This window comes from Macaca thibetana, chromosome 3, assembly GCF_024542745.1.
Source record: "Macaca thibetana thibetana isolate TM-01 chromosome 3, ASM2454274v1, whole genome shotgun sequence".
NCBI classification, from domain to species: Eukaryota; Metazoa; Chordata; class Mammalia; order Primates; family Cercopithecidae; genus Macaca; species Macaca thibetana.
Genome location: NC_065580.1, coordinates 18,665,001 through 18,682,421, shown reverse-complemented (window position 1 = coordinate 18,682,421; position 17,421 = coordinate 18,665,001). Strand labels below are relative to the sequence as shown.

General features: G+C 46.2%; 1 protein-coding gene across 37 annotated transcripts in view; it reads left to right on the top strand.

Moving 5' to 3' along the window:
• The window catches only part of NDUFB2 (NADH:ubiquinone oxidoreductase subunit B2), a 1,166,996-nt gene that overhangs the window by 755,293 nt on the left and 394,282 nt on the right, over positions 1-17,421 (top strand). The window contains exon 1 of one of the 37 annotated variants that reach the window (XM_050782315.1): positions 6,794-6,797. The exons of the other annotated variants lie outside the window; for them this stretch is intronic. The gene's annotated coding sequence lies outside the window, so the exon portion shown is untranslated. Of the gene's footprint in view, positions 1-6,793; positions 6,798-17,421 lie in introns of those variants that run through there. 37 annotated transcript variants of the gene reach the window in all.

Sequence of the window (17,421 nt, the reverse complement as noted above, 5' to 3'; positions counted from 1 at the left end):
TCCCCGCTTCTCAACTTCCCCCCATCTTCGGAGGTCTCTTGTCCTGCCTATTCCTGTACCTCTTGAGGATTCAGCAAGGTAAATGGCATTGGTTCTTTGCTCCTTACACTGGCCAATTATGACTCAGTTTCCCAGGGTTTCCCAGGTCTGCCCTTTCATCCTCCTTATGGGTTTGCATATTATCTTTTAAATCCCTTTGCTGTAGTTTTAGTGGGATTTCATTAAGAATAAGTTAGATGGGCCAGGCACAGTGGCTCATGCCTGTAATCCCAGCACTATCGGAGGCCAAAGTGGGTGGATCACTTGAAGTCAGGAGTTCGAGACTAGCCTGACCAACATGGTGAAACCCACTCTCTACTAAAACTACAACAATTAGCCAGATGCAGTGGCGCACATCTGTAGTCCCAGTTACTCAGGACGCTGAGGCTGGAGAATCACTTGAACCTGGGAGGTGGAGATTGTAGTGAACTGAGATTGCACCACTGCCGTCCTGCCTGGGCAACAGAGCAAGACTTCATCTCCCCCCAAAAAAGAAAAGAATAAGTTAAATGCATGTGTTCAACCCACCATCTTCACCTGCAACCCTTTCTCTTGGTCATACTTTCCATGGAGTTGTGTTGTTAAGATTCCTTTATTCATTCATTTGCCAAATAATTCCTGAGGTCCTGATGTCTGCAATGCTGAGACATCAAGAGGAACGAGGCTCTCTCAGCCTGGGAATAGCTTATACTCTAGTAGGGCAGACAGAAAAGGAAATAGGTCATCACAATATAGGCAAGGATCTCCCGATGTCTGTTGAGAAGGCTGAGCCCTGGAGGATGCAAAGGAGTGAGGCAGCAATGGGGAGTCAATGGGACAGGGGCTCTGGGTCAATATCTCAAGCCCAGAAATGCGAGTTAATTATTGAAGGAAACAACATTAAGCATTGTTATCAAATTCAGATTGCCACTTTGATTCCAAAGGCCCAGGGAGGATAAAGTCTTAAGGTAACTGGGGGGCCATCAGCTGTCAGAGGGTGACGGAAGCCTTGGCTGGGGGAGCACATCCGGGAAAAGTGTGGGAGTGAAGGACTTGCTGGCCAAGGACTAGGAGAGACAACGGCAGCACCTGTGGGCTGAGTACAGTCTTCCCAAGGAGACTGAGGAGCAGCAGCTGGTGAGGGAGGGGGATGGTGTATATGTGGATGGCCACCATGAGGCTTTCGAAAAGTCCAGGCTTTCCAAAGGAACATGGAAACCAATACTGTATCATTCCACCTAGAGCTGTCACATTCATAGAAACACACAGTAGAATGGTGCTTGCCAGGGACTGGGGGAGGGGAGGGGAGGCACTGTTTAATGGGCACAGAGTTCCAGCTTTGCAAGATGGAAGAGCTCTGGAGATTGGTTGGCCAACAATGGGAATGAACTTAACACTACTGAACTGTACACCTGGAAATGGTTAAGATGGTCACTTTTATGTTGTGCATTTTCTACCACAACAAAAACTTAAACAAATGTTTTTAAAAAGTAACATGAAAACCAGAGCCTGCATTCCTTGATTCTTTACTCTTTTATGATTAGGACAACTCCGTGAACTAGCATCCTCATACAAGGGTCAAAGCTGGTGTCCCTCATCACCACTGGAGCATGAGAGGCTTTGCCTGCCCCCTCCTTAGCCATGAGCACCTCTGAGCACCACACGCCTGTAGACAGCCCTCTACATGCACACCGAGCTTGCCGTGCAGATGTGCTTCAAGCCGGGCCTCTTAGCATGCTCCCACAACTGCACGGCTGCTGCTTTCCCATCATGCCTCTTAGAAAGAAATTCTGGCACCTGTCCTATGAGTTAACCAGTACTCCAGTGTTTGCAGCCACTGCTGAAGCTTACCAATTGCTAAGGGCGTCTGCTGTGACTCCAACAGTGCCAGTACCCACTTTGGATCCCATAGTGCAGCCTCTATAAATTCAGATGAACTCTCGCTGCCTTTTTTCACAAGGTGGACTTTCCACCCTGTTCCTGGGCTCTCTGAGTTGGCCCAGGTGGGGCATGGGGGTGATCTGGCTGGTGGGGCCAACCAAGAGGGTAAAGCCACCTGAGAGGCCCAGGTGGACATGAGGCTTTGAGGTGGGGTCTGGCTGCAGGGCCTGGCTCTGGGTCAGCACAAGAAAGTCCAACGTTTTGCCGAAGAGTCATAGCATCATTAGAGCCGACACAACACCCTCCGCCTGCCGGGCGCCCTTCTGAACTCTTCACATGCATCAACTCAATGAATTCTCCCAGAAAACCTATGAGATCAGAACTAATAAGTCCCATTTTATGGAGAAACAGAAGCAAAACCAGGAGCTCTCTCTTGGCCCCGTCTGTGGTGAGAATGAAGGTCATCCTCAGCAATCACACCATCAGCATTCCAGAAAGCGTCAGCCTCACTTGGAAGGGACATACAGGGATTAGGAAGGGTCCCAGAAGAACCCTGTGGAGAGATTTGCTTCACATCAATGCTGAACTCCGTCTCCTTGGAAAGGAAAGGAAGAGGCTCCAGGCTGAAAAAGGGTGGGAGGTAGGAAGGAACTGGCCGCACTGCCTATATTCGGGGTGCTCCCCTGGGCTTCTGATAAATCATCAGGGTTTGGATAAGACCAGGTGTTGCTTGTTCAATATCTGAAGCCCAGAAATATGAGTGATCAGTTAATTCTTGAAGGAAACAAATATTAAGCATTGTAATCAAATTCAGGCTGCCACTTTGATTCCACAGGTCACAACAAGGACAGCAAAAAATTTCTGGATGGTATCTAAGTCTCCAAAAAAAGAAAAGGTCTGTAGGCTGATGAAGATCTGAGTTGACCAGCTATGGAAACAAGATGGCAGATGATTCTTCAGACCTCTTTGTAATATTTTAAAGATGCAATAACAGCCCATTAAAGATAAAAGAAGCAGAGGGAGGTGAAATTACTTGTTCAAGGTAACACAGCCAGTGTGTGGCAGAGCTCCATCCAAATCCACAAAGTCAGGCTCTGAGATTGGCACCCTTGCCACTGTGCAGCCACCACCCCAGCTGTTGGCCTCTGGGTGGCAAATCAGACAGGTGGCTGGGGAGCCGATGGAGCCTAGAGCCCGACTGGGGTCCATCATGGTGTGTGATCATTCAGCTGCGTGAGGTGGGGCTCAGCAACCAGTGAGGTGGACTGTGGGCCTTGAGTTCAGCCCCAGAGAAGGGGCCTGGTCCAAGCCAGGCAGGGGTCAGGCACCAATTGCAGTCCCAGCAAAGGGCACCTGGGCCTCCTTGGCTTGGGGCCATTGCTCAGTTTACGTGCTGGGGCCCTGATGGGCTGACCTGAGAGGCAGGAGTGCTGGATCCCCAGGGCTATGATGCAGGCTCTGGTTCTGAGTTAGATGGCAGCAAACACAGCAATGCGGGTGACCTGGTTGGCACCTGCCTTCTGTGTCAAGGAGTGTGACTTCATGGCAAGGACTCGTGGTTGGTGAAGATCAAGGAGTAAATGGCACATGAGCACCAGTGGTCTCAGGATAGGGAAGGAAAGGGCACGCTGCATGTGCGGACATTGACAGAGGTCCCAGCACAGGCATGGTGCCACTCCTCACTGGGTCAGCCACGCTCCTGCCTCGGAGCCTTTGTACTTGCTCTGCCTCAGCCTAGAGCCCTCTGCCCCAGATACCCCCATGACTCATCTCCTCACTCCCCTCAGGCCTGTGCTCAAAGGTCAACTTATCAGAGAGGCCTTCCCTTCAGAGACCTTCCCCACCACTTACTATCCCCTTCCCATGGAGACTGTGTTTCCCAGGGATACTGCAGGAATCTCTTCTGTCCCACGTGTTCTTTCTCCAGCCCCTTGACTATGGAAACCTTGTGACTGCTTGGACCAACAGAATATGGTGCTAGACATAGTGCTAGTTCCAAACACAGCCCTCAACCAGCCTGACAGCCTCTGCTTCCTGCTTCTTGGAATACTCTCCTCTTGAAGAGCTCCTTCCAGATCCCAGCTGGCATGTTGAGAAGCCCAGGCCACATGTAGAGGCCACAAATAGGTGTCCAGTTTGACAGCCCAGCTTGGCTCCCAGCTGACAGTCAATCTCTGCAGCCAACGGAGTGAGCCACTCAGATGTCCAGCCAGCAGATTCCTCAGATGACTGAAGGTCTGGCCAGCATCCAATGGCAACCACATGTAAAACTCCACAAGATCCACCCTGCTGAGCCCGGTCAACCAAAGAGCCATGAGAGATGAAACTGACATGTTGTTTTAGGCCACTAAGTTTCAGGGTGGTACATTTCGCAGCAACAGTTAACTGGAACATTTACTCGCTTAATTAATTGTAGCACTTATCACCACCTGACATTAGATCATAAGCTATTTGTCTCTTGTCTCTTTCTCTCTCTTGATTTTGCTTACTGCTAGACTCTTTGCACTGAGAGCAGTGCCTGGCACATGGAAAGCCCTCAATACATATTCTCTGAATGGATAAATAAATCCAAAGACATTTGGTGAAAAATCTTAATGCAGTAGTCAATGTATTTCATTTGTTCCTGATAAGCCTAACACTGGTTTGTTTCTGAGCATAGGCTAGGTGTCAGATTTGGTTGGATTTATTCATTAGCAACTGTTTATTGAGTTCCTACTATGTGGTAGGCCCTGGGGATAAATCAGTGAACAAAAGCAAAAATCCCTGCCCCTATTCTAGTGGCAAGGAGACAGGCAATAAATAAAAGACATAAGTAAAATTACTTGGTATATTGGAAGGGGAAAGATTGCAAAGAAAAAAAAATCTGATGGCTGGGTGCAGTGGCTCACACCTGTAATCCTAGCACTTTGGGAGGCACCCAGGCGGGTGGATCACCTGGAGACAGGAGTTTGAGACCAGCCTGGCCAACATGGTGAAACCCCATCTCTAATAAAAATACAGGCTGGGTGCAGTGGGTCACGCCTGTAATCTGAACACTTTGGGAGGCCAAGGCGGGCAGACCACCTGAGGTCGGGAGTTCGAGGCCAGCCTGACCAACATGGAGAAACCCTGTCTCTACTAAAAATACAAAAAAAACCCCAGCCAGATGTGATGGCACATGCCTATAATCCCAGCGACTCGGGAGGCTGAGGCAGGAGAATTGCTTGAACCCAGGAGGCGGAGGTTGCGGTGAGCCGAGATCGAGCCATTGCACTCCAGCCTGGGCAACAAGAGAGAAACCGCATCTCAAAAAAATAAAAAATACACATTCAAAAAAATAAAAAATACACATACAAAAAATCAGCTGGGTGTGGTGGTACGTGCCTGTAATCCCAGCTACTCAGGAGGCTGAGGCCGGAAAATCACTTGAACCCAGGAGGCAGAGGTTGCAGTGAAGCAGGAGAATCACTTAAACCCAGGAGGTGGAGGTTGCAGTGAGCCGAGATCACGCCACTGTACCCCAGACTGGGTGAAAGAGCAAGATTCCGTCTCAAAAAAAAAAAAAAGAAAAAAAAAAGAACAAAAGGCCAGCGGAGCCGGGTAAAAGGAGCGAGGAGGCAGAGAGGAGATGAAGCGAGAAAGAGAACCTGGGGCAGATCAGGAAGAGCCTTGAAGGACTCAAAAGGAATTTTCAGGCTTTGGAATAAGAACTTGCCAAAATCCACCAGATCCTCTGTGCCTGGAAGAGCTTCTCTTGTTCCTTTTCTACTGCCTCTGGCTCCAGGCAGTGCATGGCAGGCACTTGGGGATCCCTAGGTGAGTGAAGGAGCATCCCAAGTTCTTGGGAACAGGTCAGTTCCCGCCTCCTCCACCCTTCCTGAGACTCCTTCTCTCCGTATCCGTAGCCACCTGGCCAGCCTCTCCTCTGCTTGCTCCAAGTCTGCAAGCCACTTTGTTAAACTGACACCTCATTCTCTCTCTGGCTGCCACATAGTCTCCAACTTAATTTTGTCGTCATGCACTGCTCAGCCCAGTATTGGTTATAACCTGAAACTCAGCCAACTCCAAGCCCCCCTGGCCCATTCCTATGTATGCAGCGTGGACCAAAGAACCCCCGTGTGGTCTAACTCTTGTTCTTGGAACCTGGGATCCCACGCTGCCGTAGTTCATAGAGAGGCCTCACACTGCAGGCCTCCTCTGACCCCCTCAATAACCTACTTCCATAATAACAGAAACTGTTTATGATACACTGATATCGTAAAAGAAGCAGGATGTAAAACTGCCCATTCAATGTGTTTCCCATTTCCTTAAAAATTACTTGGGCCTAGAAACAAGACGGAGGAAATACACCAAAATGTTAACAGTTTTCTTGCTGATAGTGGTGGTATTTTTATTGATATACTTTAAGCTTTCCTTCTTTAAAAAAAAAAAAAAACTGTGGCAATAAAAAGTCGTTTTCAGAACGCACTTATGAACCATTATGCCTAGCTTGAATGCAGTGAAATAGCAGAAATCCCTTGAGGTGATAATCCAGGTGGGTTCTACACTGGACACTTGAAAATTCAGGTTTTATTCACGTTGCAAAAGGACTTCTCTGCATTGCTTTCTAAAATTTCATTCATGGGCACTGATTCAGGATCCCAGTTACTGCATAAATTAAGACCACTTGGAACAAAATTGCTTTTGCTAGATGCTCTGCACCCTATCCCTACCCCGGCCCAACAGGACTTCAGTTATAGCCTTTTAGGATGGGCAGCCAGGCTTATCACACATTCCAAAGAAGTCTGTGTGTGTGTGTGTGTGTGTGTGTGTATTGTGTATCTATACATAGAACACACACACATGCTACTGGTTCTGTTTTTCTGGAGCACCCTGAACTGATGCACTAGTTCCTAGGGGAACACTCCCTGTAAAGGGGGTGTTCACAAAGAGATTGGCCATTTCTTTCCCAGAAAGAGCCTTCTAAGGGCTGAGAGGCAGTGCAGCATGGTGACCAAGAGCAGGCTGGGACCAGACTGCCTGGGTTGGGAATCCTGACTTCGCCACTTGCCTTTTTTTTGAGACAGAGTCTCACTCTGTCACACAGGCTGAAGTGCAGTGGCACAATCTCGGTTCACTGCAACCTCTGCCTCCGAGGTTCAAGCGATTCTCCTGCCTCAGCCTCCCGAGTAGATGGGATTACAGGAGCTCACCACCATGCCTGGCTAATTTTTGTATTTTTAGTAGAAGTGGGTTTCACCATGTTGGCCAGGCTGGTCTCGAACCTTTGACCTCAGGCCACCTGCCTCAGCCTCCCAAAGTGCTAGAATAACAGGCATGAGCCATCGCGCCTGGCTTGCCACTTACTTTTCTTCTTCTTTTTTTTAAGGCAGGGTCTTGCTCTGTCATCCAGGCTGGAATGCAGTGGCATGATCTCAGCTCACTGCAACCTCTGCCTCCAGGTTCAAGCGATCCTCGTGCCTCAGCCTCCCGAGTAGCTGGGACCACAGGCACCTGCCACCATGCCCAGCTAATTTTTATATTTTTTGTAGAGACAGGGTTTCACCATGTTGGCCAGGTTGGTCTCAAACTCCTGACCTCAAGTGATCCTCCCACCTCAGCCTCCTAAAGTGCTGGGATTATAGGCGTGAGCCACCGATCCCACCCCCAACTGTATGACCTTGGGCAAACTGCTTAACCACTTGTGGCGGGCAGTATCATGGCCTCCCGAAAGATTCCCACGTTTGAATGCCTGGAGCCTGGAAATACATGACTTTTCCTAATAAATGGATGAAGGTTGCAGATGGAGTTATGCTGGATCCACAACTTCACTAGCAAGAGCCTAACGGGGAAGTGAGAATACCGCTAACAACTCTATGCTAGAAACTCCAGAGAGGAGTGGCCAAGGGGAAAAGATCCTAAGGTGGGGCAGGGCAGGGCAGGTGGTGAAGAAGAACATGATTCCTAATCCCACCCTTACTTCTAGAAGCTCCAACAAAATGGAGGAAAATGGACAAAACCCTTAGCGGTCCCATGGGGAGAGCTCCCAGTCCTGAGGCAGAAGAGGAAGGAACATAGTGTAACTTGAATAATGAAACATAAAGTTAATTTATTAGCACATCTCATTCTGTAGTAGTGTAACGGGGTGGAGGAAGGAAAGAAAAAAATTGGATGAAATATATATGAATTATTCATATTAAAGTAAGAAGAAATGCTTGTAACTACTATAGCCTTCATTTATGTAGTTGATCTCATGATTGTAGCTGGTATTCTTAATCCTTTTCCTCAACTAATCAACATCCCCTTCCCCCTCAACAAGAACACTGGAGTAAGGATAAATTTTTTTTTTCTTTTCCTTTTTTTTGAGATGGAGTCTCGCTCTGTAGCCCAGGCTAGAGGGCAGTGGCGTGATCTTGGCTCACTGCAAGCCCTGGGTTCTCGGCTCACTGCAAGTCCTGGGTTCATGCCATTCTCCTGCCTCAGCCCCCCGAGTAGTTGGGACTACAGGCGCGTGCCGCCACACCCGGCTAATTTTTTGTATTTTTAGTAGAGACGGGGTTTCACTGTGTTAGCCAGGATGGTCTCGATCTCCTGACCTTGTGATCCGCCCACCTTTGCCTCCCAAAGTGCTGGGATTACAGGCGTGAGCCATTGCGCCTGACCAGTAAGGATAAATTATAAGCAGTAAGTGTGGTGGTTAAAACCAGCTTTTAAAATATTCATTCACTGGCTGGACACTGTGGTTCACACCTATAATCCCGGCACTTTGGGAGGCCGAGGCAGGCGGATCACTTGAGGTCAGGAGTTCAAGACCAGCCTGGCCAACATGGTGAAACCCTGTCTCTTCTAAAAATACAAAAAAAAAAAAAAAGAAAAAAGAAAAATTAGCCAAGTGTAGTGGGCACGCCTGTAATTCCAGCTACTTGGGAGGCTGAGGCAGGAGAATTGCTTAAACCTGGGAGGCAGAGATTGTGGTAAACTAAGAATGTGCCACTGTACTCCAACAAACAAACAACTCAGCTAGACAGATTCCTTGAGTGATGGGGTGACTCAAGTATTGAGTTCAGGAACAAGAAAGCAAAGGAGAGGAGGACAGTGACACCTCACCTGAAGAATGAGAAAAAAAGCGACAATCTGAAATGAAAAGGAAGCTTCACTTCAACAAAGGACTCAATATTAAATTAGCTAGACAACTAATTTCAAAAGACATACATCATGATGACAAAGATGAAGAAACGTTACAGAGTGCAGATGGAGAAAGCATGAATATGGAAGAATAATAAAAAAACGGACCTACTGCAAGCGACCAATGGTAAAACAAATCACAAAGTTCACGGAGGAGATTGGTTCAATGCTGCAATCGTTTGTTAGATATAAACTCTGTTACTATAATACATTGCTTCTAGTTCTCCACAATTCATGACTTAAGTACCAAAATGCATACCCATGATTATATGTCACCAAGAATTAAATGATAACCTTAGAGACCGACTAGACTGAAAATACCTAATTGATACATATATATTCTTGTGCCTAGTACTTTACCACAAATACAGTGTAATATCATCAGTCCCAAACTGCATTCTGTATTACTTTTGTAAGAACACTGGTCAATTTGTATACGAAATTATACAGCTTTTTATGCTTTACAGGTTAAACAATATCTTTGGGGGGAACTAATTTATTTTCATCACTCCAAATGTGGTGGTAGCTCTATTTTTTTTTTTTTTTTTTTTTTTTTTTTGAGAGGGAGTCTTGCTTTGTCGCCTATGCTGGAGTGCAGTGGTGCAATCTTGTCTCACTGCAACCTCCACCTCCTGGGTTCAAGTGATTCTCCTGCCTCAGCCTCCCAAGTATCTGGGATTAAAGGCATGTGCCACCAAACCCAGCTAATTTTTTTGTATTTTTAGTAGAGATGGGGTTTTGCCCTGTTGGTCAGGCTGGTCTCGAACTCCCGAAATCAAGGCATCTGCCTGCCTTGACCTCCCAAAGTGCTAGGATTACAGGCATGAGCCACCTCGCCAGGCCGGTGTAGCTCTTATAAAGTGTATTGGTTTGTTTGTTTGTTTTTTAAATCAAAAGCCAATTGAACAATAGGATAAATAGGCTGATAAATATTTGGGCTAAATAGTATTTTAATATTTGTCTTCAACTTGATTTGTCTGTTTAATAGAAAAGGATTATAAGAGTTACTGTTGGATTTTCTGGCCTACTATAACATTCAAAATTCCTGTTGAGTTTCTTTGTGTTTACAAGGAAAGGACTGAACTTTTTTTCATCAAAGTTAGCTTTTTCCCCACAAATAAATTATCAGGTTAAACTTGAAAAAAAAAAAAAGAAAAGAAAAGCATAGAGCATACACCAGCTCTATAAGGTGTCATCATCTGGATGGTAGATGGTCCTGTGACTCTTCAAAAGCTCATTCCATTGTTCTATTCCATTGTTCTATTGGGCCAGCTGCTTCAGGGTGGTGGGAAACATGGTAAGACTAGTAAATTCCATGAGCAGGAACCCACTGACCCACTTAATTTGCTGTGAAATGAATTCCTTGGTCAGAAGTAATGCCATATGGCCTACTTTGACGGTGGGTAGGGCATTCTATAAGCCCACTTACTGTGGCTCTGGCGGAAGTATTGTGGGTAGGGAAGGAAAATTCATGTCCATAGTAAGTTTCTACTCCAGCAATTACAAAGTACTTCCCCTTTCATAATGGAGGTGACCTGATGTAATCAACCTGCCACCAGGCAGCTGATTGGTCCTCTTGGGGAATGGTGCCATATTAGGGCCTCAGTATGGGCTGTGATCTGTTGTCATTTCAGGCTTGGAGGGTAGAAGACCAGGTTTCTAAGCCCTTGCATCCCTTCTATTGCTGCTGCTATGTCCCCTTTGTTTGTGAGTTCATTGAGCAAGGATGGAGTGGTTGGAGAAAAGGGACTGAATGATGTCCACAGAATGAGTGTATCAATTAAGGGTTTAATCAGAGAGGCAGACCCATTAGGATACATATTTCTCTGTGTGTGTGTGTGTGTGTGTGTGTGTGTGTGTGTGTGTATTTGTTGTGCAAATTTGATCTTAGTAATTGTGAGGCTGGTTAAGCAACTGTGTGTATGTTGTCCTCCTGGATGGGATGTCTGATGCTAGAGAGTCAAGTTCACAGGGCAGGTGGTTAGGAGGGAAATGGATATAAATAGAGAAGAGCAGGACAGCCTGTAAGCTGCAAGCACAAGCTGGAACCCAGCAGCATGGACTGGAACCTGTGCCAATCTCACTGCCCCTGAGCTTGAGGGTCTGGATGTCCTGAAGAAGCCAGTGCCCGTTGTCGTGGAGCTGCCCCACCTAGCCCAGGAGTTGGAGAAGCTAAAGGAGGATCAGGGAAGGTGGAGAAGCTGCAGGCATGGCTGCCATCCACACTGATGAGGGGAGCCTGCAGGTTAAATGACAACAGGTAAATTACAAAATGGTGACTGCTTCACTTCCACCCTCCAATTCTCTCTTGTGGCCCACCCCAACTGGGGACATAGTGGGAGGGAATTCTGAGAAACGGAGTTCAACGCAGCCAGGCTGACATATTTTAAAGTCAGCACAACTGCTCCCTTCTCGAGTTGGCACCCACACACTCCTCTTTTCACCACACTTATCCTCCAGTTACGGACAGTAACAAAGTGACGCTTCCTCCTAACAGAATACAGCCATCCCACAAATCCACACGCACCCTTTCCCCAGCAAAGATGCAAACTCCCTTTTTGTCTTCTTCTAGCTGATTCACACTCCCTTTTTGTGCATTTTATTATCACTCTTTAAACTGTGTATAAACACATCATAAGCTTCTTCCTCGCTGATTCACACTCCCCCTTTGAGATCCTATGACTGAAATACTGAGAGAGAAAGCTAATTTCTATTAACATGCCTTATGTTAGATGTTAAGGGGATAGGAAAGGGGAAGATAATGAACATATTTAGTTAATTCATAAATACAAACATTCGTATCCAAATCATTACTATGGTTCTCATTTCTGCCATTGGTCACGTGTCTGTAGTTGACATTGATAATTACCTGCCACCACCCATTCCCTTCTAGTTGCCAATTTGTTATTTAATACACAAGGGAGATTTTTGTTTTTAAATCCCACATATACTGTTACTATCACCAACATTTTACTAACATGTCATCAAAGGAAAGAAAGGGCATCTTACCACCAAAAATAAAGAAAGAAAGAATAGTAATGAGAGGAGCAGAATCTCAGAATAAAGTGTCCTTGCACATAAACACTATAATTGGCAACTTACTCTGACATGTCAAAAATTTTTAAAACACAGAATGTCCTAAAAAAAAAAAAAGTCAAGCAAAAGAAATTGCAGCATAAAATATTATCCTAAGATGTGGCATTGCATTTTCATTTTTAAATTGTGAACACTGCATACAAGTGAAAGAGCACATATGATGTGGATATCTAGTTTTAAAGAATGATAATGAAATGCACAACAGATAATACAAAACTCTCCTGGTATCTTGGAAGGCCCTGGTGCTCTTCACCACCTTCCTCTCTAGCTCTTGGAGGACACTGCCATCCTGTGTATTTATTAATCACTTCCTGTATTCATTCTCTCTCTCTCTATATATATATATGATGTTATAAATATATATATGATTATATATATATGAGATATATATGATTTTTGTTGTTGCTGTTCTTTTTACTTTTGATGAAGTCTTGCTCTGTTGCCCAGACTGGAGTCCAGTGGCACGATCTCAGCTCACTGCAACCTCCGCCGACGAGGTTCAATATGTACATATATTTTGTTGTTGTTGTTGTTTTGCTTGTTAGTTTTTGAGACAGAGTCTTGCTCTGTCACCCAGGCTGGAGTGCAATGGCACTGTCTCGGCTCACTGCAACCTCCACCTCCTGGGTTCAAGCTGGGATTACAGGTGCCGGTCACCACACCCGGTTAATTTTTGTATTTTTAGTAGAGAGGGGGTTTCACTATGTTGGCCAGGCTGGTCTCTAACTCCTGACCTGGTGATCCACCCGCCTTGGCCTCCCAAAGTGCTGGGATTACAGGCGTGAGCCACCACACCCGGCCTCTCTTTATATTTTACTACCTATGTCTCAACCCAGGAACAAGGCATTAATTTTGTTGTTGTTTTTCTTTGTTTGTTTGTTTTTTTGTTTTGAGATGGAGTCTCACTCTGTCGCCCCGGCTACAGTGCAGTGGCGAGATCTCAGCTCAATGCAACCTCTGCCTCCTGGGTTCAAGCAATTCTCCTGCCTCAGTCTCCCGAGTAGCTGGGATTACAGGTGCCCGCCACCACACCCAGCTATTGTTTGTTTTTTTGAGGCAGAGTTTTGCTCTTATTGCCCAGGCTGACGTGCAGTGGTGCGATCTCGGCTCACTGCAAACTCCGCCTTCCTGGTTCAAGCAATTCTCCTGTCTCAGCCTCCTGAGTAGCTGGGATTATAGGCACGCACCACCACAGACAGCTAAGTTTGTATTTTTACTAGAGATGGGATTTCGCCATGTTGGCCAGGCTGGTCTTGAACTTCGACCTCAGGCGATCCACCCACCTCGGCCTCCTAAAGTGATGGGATTATAGGCGTGAGCCACCGCAGCCAGCCATGTTGTTTTTTTTTAGAGATGGGGTCTTGCTGTTTCCCAGTGGCTGCCCATCAGCATAGTCATAGCTCACTGTAGCCTTGAACTCCTGGGCTCAAGCAATTCTCCCACTCAGCCTCCTGAGCAGCTAGGACTACAGGAATGCACTACCACATCCAGCTTGCTTTTACTGTTTCTGTGAAAGGAATCATGTTGTATATGACTTGCTTTTTTTTCCCTCTTCAAAATAATGGTTTTCCTTTTTTGTTGTTGTTGCTGTTGTTGTTCTTTTTATTTTTGATGATGTCTTGCTCTGTTGCTCAGACTGGAGTGCAGTGGCACGATCTCCGCTCACGGCAACCTCTGCCAACCAGGTTCAAGCGATTCTTCTGCCTCAGCCTCTGGAGTAGCTGGGATTACAGGTGCTCACCCCAGCTGATTTTTGTATTTTTAGTAGAGATGGGATTTCACCGTGTTGGTCAGACTGGTCTCAAACTCCTGACCTCAAGTGATCCACCTGCCTCAGCCTCCCAAAGTGCTGGAATTACAGGTATGAGCCACCGCACCCAGCCCCCACTCAAAATAATGGTTTTCTTGATTGATTCCTGGTTCACTGATTGCTATCTTCTCCCTGAGTCCTCACATGGCCAAATCGGTGAGGGAGCTCTTGGGGTTAGGAGTTTTACATATGAATTTGGTGGGGGACACGAACATTCAGACCATTCCAGGACTGGGACTACAGGTACGTGCCACCACACCTGGCTAATTTTTGTATTTTTAGTAGAGACAGGGTTTCACTATGTTGGCCAGGCTGGTCTCGAACTCCTGACCTTGTGATCCACTCACCTCGGCCTACAAGGGCTCGCCAGAGCTCTATGAGGAGAAGCTGGAATGGCCACTTTATTTATGCAGCAGTCATTGCTGAAAACCCAGTTTCACCCACACTTGTGGCTGGAGAGGGAAGCAAGGCTCCTCATGCCCGCGTTATGTTTTTGTGGGTAACAGCCTCCAGGTTTCCAGTGGTTTCTACGGGGCAGGCAGTCCAGGGACCCTAATGTTGGCTGCAAGGGCTGGTCACCAGCCAATCATTCACTGGGATAGCCCAACTTCAGGCTCTGGTCACCACCCAGCGGTTGGAAAATCACCTTCAAAAGTGCTGTGAGCAGGTGAACTTCACAGACCCACACGAGAGCATGGGCTGGCCTTGGGAACTGCTGCCCTGTCGGTTATTAGCCCAATAGGTTAACAGGATAGGCCTAGGCTACTTTTACCAGATCCCTGGATCTCTCTAAAAAAAGATCCTGACGATACCAGTCTCTGGATCCTTTCTAGAAATACAGAATCAAATGCTGTAGCAGAGGACAAATGAATCTGAATCTTGCTTTTTTTTTTTTTTTTTTTTTTTTTGAGACAAGGTCTCACTCTCGCCCAGGCTGGAGTGCAGTGGCGCAATTATACTATATAATAGCTCACTGCAGCTCCAACACATACCCGGCCAACCCTGGAGCTCAAGACATCCTCCCACCTCAGCCTCCTGAGTAGCTGGGACTACAGGCATGTGTCACCATGCCCAGTTAATTTTTTTTTTTTTTTTTGTAGAGACAGGATCCCCCTGTCTTGCCGAGGCTGGTCTCAAACTCCTGGGCTCAAGTGATTCTCCCTCCTCAACCTCCCAAAGTGCTGGGTTTATAGGCGTGAGCCATTGCACCTGGCCTGAATTTTGCATTTTAATAAGATCCCAGGTGACCTGTACCCATGTTCAAGGTTGGGAAGGACTGGCCTACATCTTTCATTGTGTGCATATTTTTAAATAAATGTTTTCATTAAAATAGAACACACATATAGAATCATTTGATAAATTATCACAAAGTGAATCCATAGAGGCACCCAGTCCCCAGATTAAGAAATAGAATAGGGCTAGGGTTAATAGCACCCTAGAAGTTCTCTTTCCCAGACACTCACCCCCATTTCTGGTCCCCAGAGGTAACCAATATTCTAGCTTCTAACAGCATAAGTTAATTTGAAAATCCACATTTGTTCTTCATATATAAGGAATCATATTGCACATTTTTTGTGTGTCTGTCTGCTTTTGTTTGTGAAGTTCTAAATCCCTTGCTAGGAACCCCAGCTTTCCACTGTGTACTTATACATTTTATACTGCTCTCTCGTGTTTCCTGAGTCTTCCATCACCAGAAAACTGTAAAGTTAAGGAAAGCCCATTCTATCCAAATAAATATTTAACGATCACCTACGCTGTGCCAGGATTGTGGGGGACTGAACCCCAAAATGTGTTGCCAAATCGAGAGTTCCATGTCATGTGAGGCATCTTGCTTAAGTAGTTTTCAGAGATGTGGAAGAGTCACATCGGTATGTGAATTCAGTCTCTGAAAGGAATTTATTACCTACCCTAAAGACACCCCAAACTGCAGTTTAGCGCACAGCTACCAAGCGACAGCAGGCTTCTCGCTTACGTCTCTAGAACACATCATAAAACGTAGTTCCCAGGAGCTTCTGTCTCCATGATTTCTACTTTTCTTCAAGTGTTATTTGGTTAAATATTGAGATTCCCTCAGCTAAAAGTTGTAACTCTCGCAGAAAGCCCTTGACGCTTGTTCTTCTCAGGGCTTCGAGAAATAAATTATGCATGGATACTTTCCCCATTGATGGTTGTGACACTTAAGCCCTCTTGTTTAATTGTTTAATTTTTTAACTTTTAAAATATTTTTGAGACAGGGTCTCACTCTGTCACCCAGGCTGGACGGCAGTGGTGCAATCTCAGCTTACTGCAGCCTCCACCTCCTGGGTTCAAGCGATTCTCCTGCCTCAGCCTCCCAAGTAGCTGGGACTATAGGCGCCCGCCACCACACCTGACTAATTTTTTGTAGTTTTAGTAGAGACAGAGTTTCACCATGTTGGCCAGGCTGGTCTCAAACTCCCAACCTCCAGTGATGTGCCTGCTTTGGCCTCCCAAAGTGTTGGGATTACAGGTGTGAGCCCCCACATCCAGCCCCCAAGAACATTTTTTAGTACTATCATTCTGCAGTCATGTGGCTACTTGTGTCAGCTGCAGAGCGTCATGTTTTGCTAAGTGTCTGGTTCCAGCTGAATCTTAAGAAAAAGTGATTCACTTTGCCTTTTTCCTTCCATAAGCTTTTCTGCCCTAACAGAAAGAATACTGTAAAAGTGCAGCACCTCTTAATAGCATCGCCCTCTGATCTCTTCAGGTGAAGGTCATTTCGTTTAAACTAGCAAGGTCCTGAATCATGTCCATCAATTTTCATATGACCTCAATCTGGGTCCTGTTGTATTTGGCTGGCTCGTTTTCTAACTGCTGTAGCGATTCTAACCCTCGGAACGTGTCTGGTTCTTGTAACCAAATGGATGGGAGATGGGAGCATACCAAGATATTGGGAACAATTCAACAATCCCATTGTCTCCACCCAGAGAAACAGCTCTGCAGCAGCCCCGAGTGGCTACATGCCAGGTCTGCCTAACTGGACATAGGTGTTAGTCCGTCACCGGAGCAAAGGAGGGAAGCAGAACCATCCCTGCCCGCCATGTTCGGAGCTCATTAGCTCCCACACAGTCACACTAGGTTACAGATTTCCTGTGTGCCAGTTCCCTGGCAGTACCCTAGCAACAAGTTGAGCCAACAGTTTTCATTACAAACTGCCTTGGTCAGTACAAAGGAACCATCTTATATTTCCTCCAGAGAGCAAAACATGCTAGACTCTTAGTATTCTTAATATTGGCTTCACTGCAGATGAAAGAGGTGGTTGCAGAACTCATCCTCTTCCTAAAATATATATTTCTCTGTTTTCAGTTCTCTAAAGAAATAGAGCTCCATGGCCTGGCGCAGTGACTCACGCCTGTAATCCCAGCACTTTGGGAGGCCAAGGCAGGTGGATCACTTGAGGTCAGGAGTTCGAGACCAGCCTGACCAATGTGGTGAAACTCCGTCTCTACTAAAAT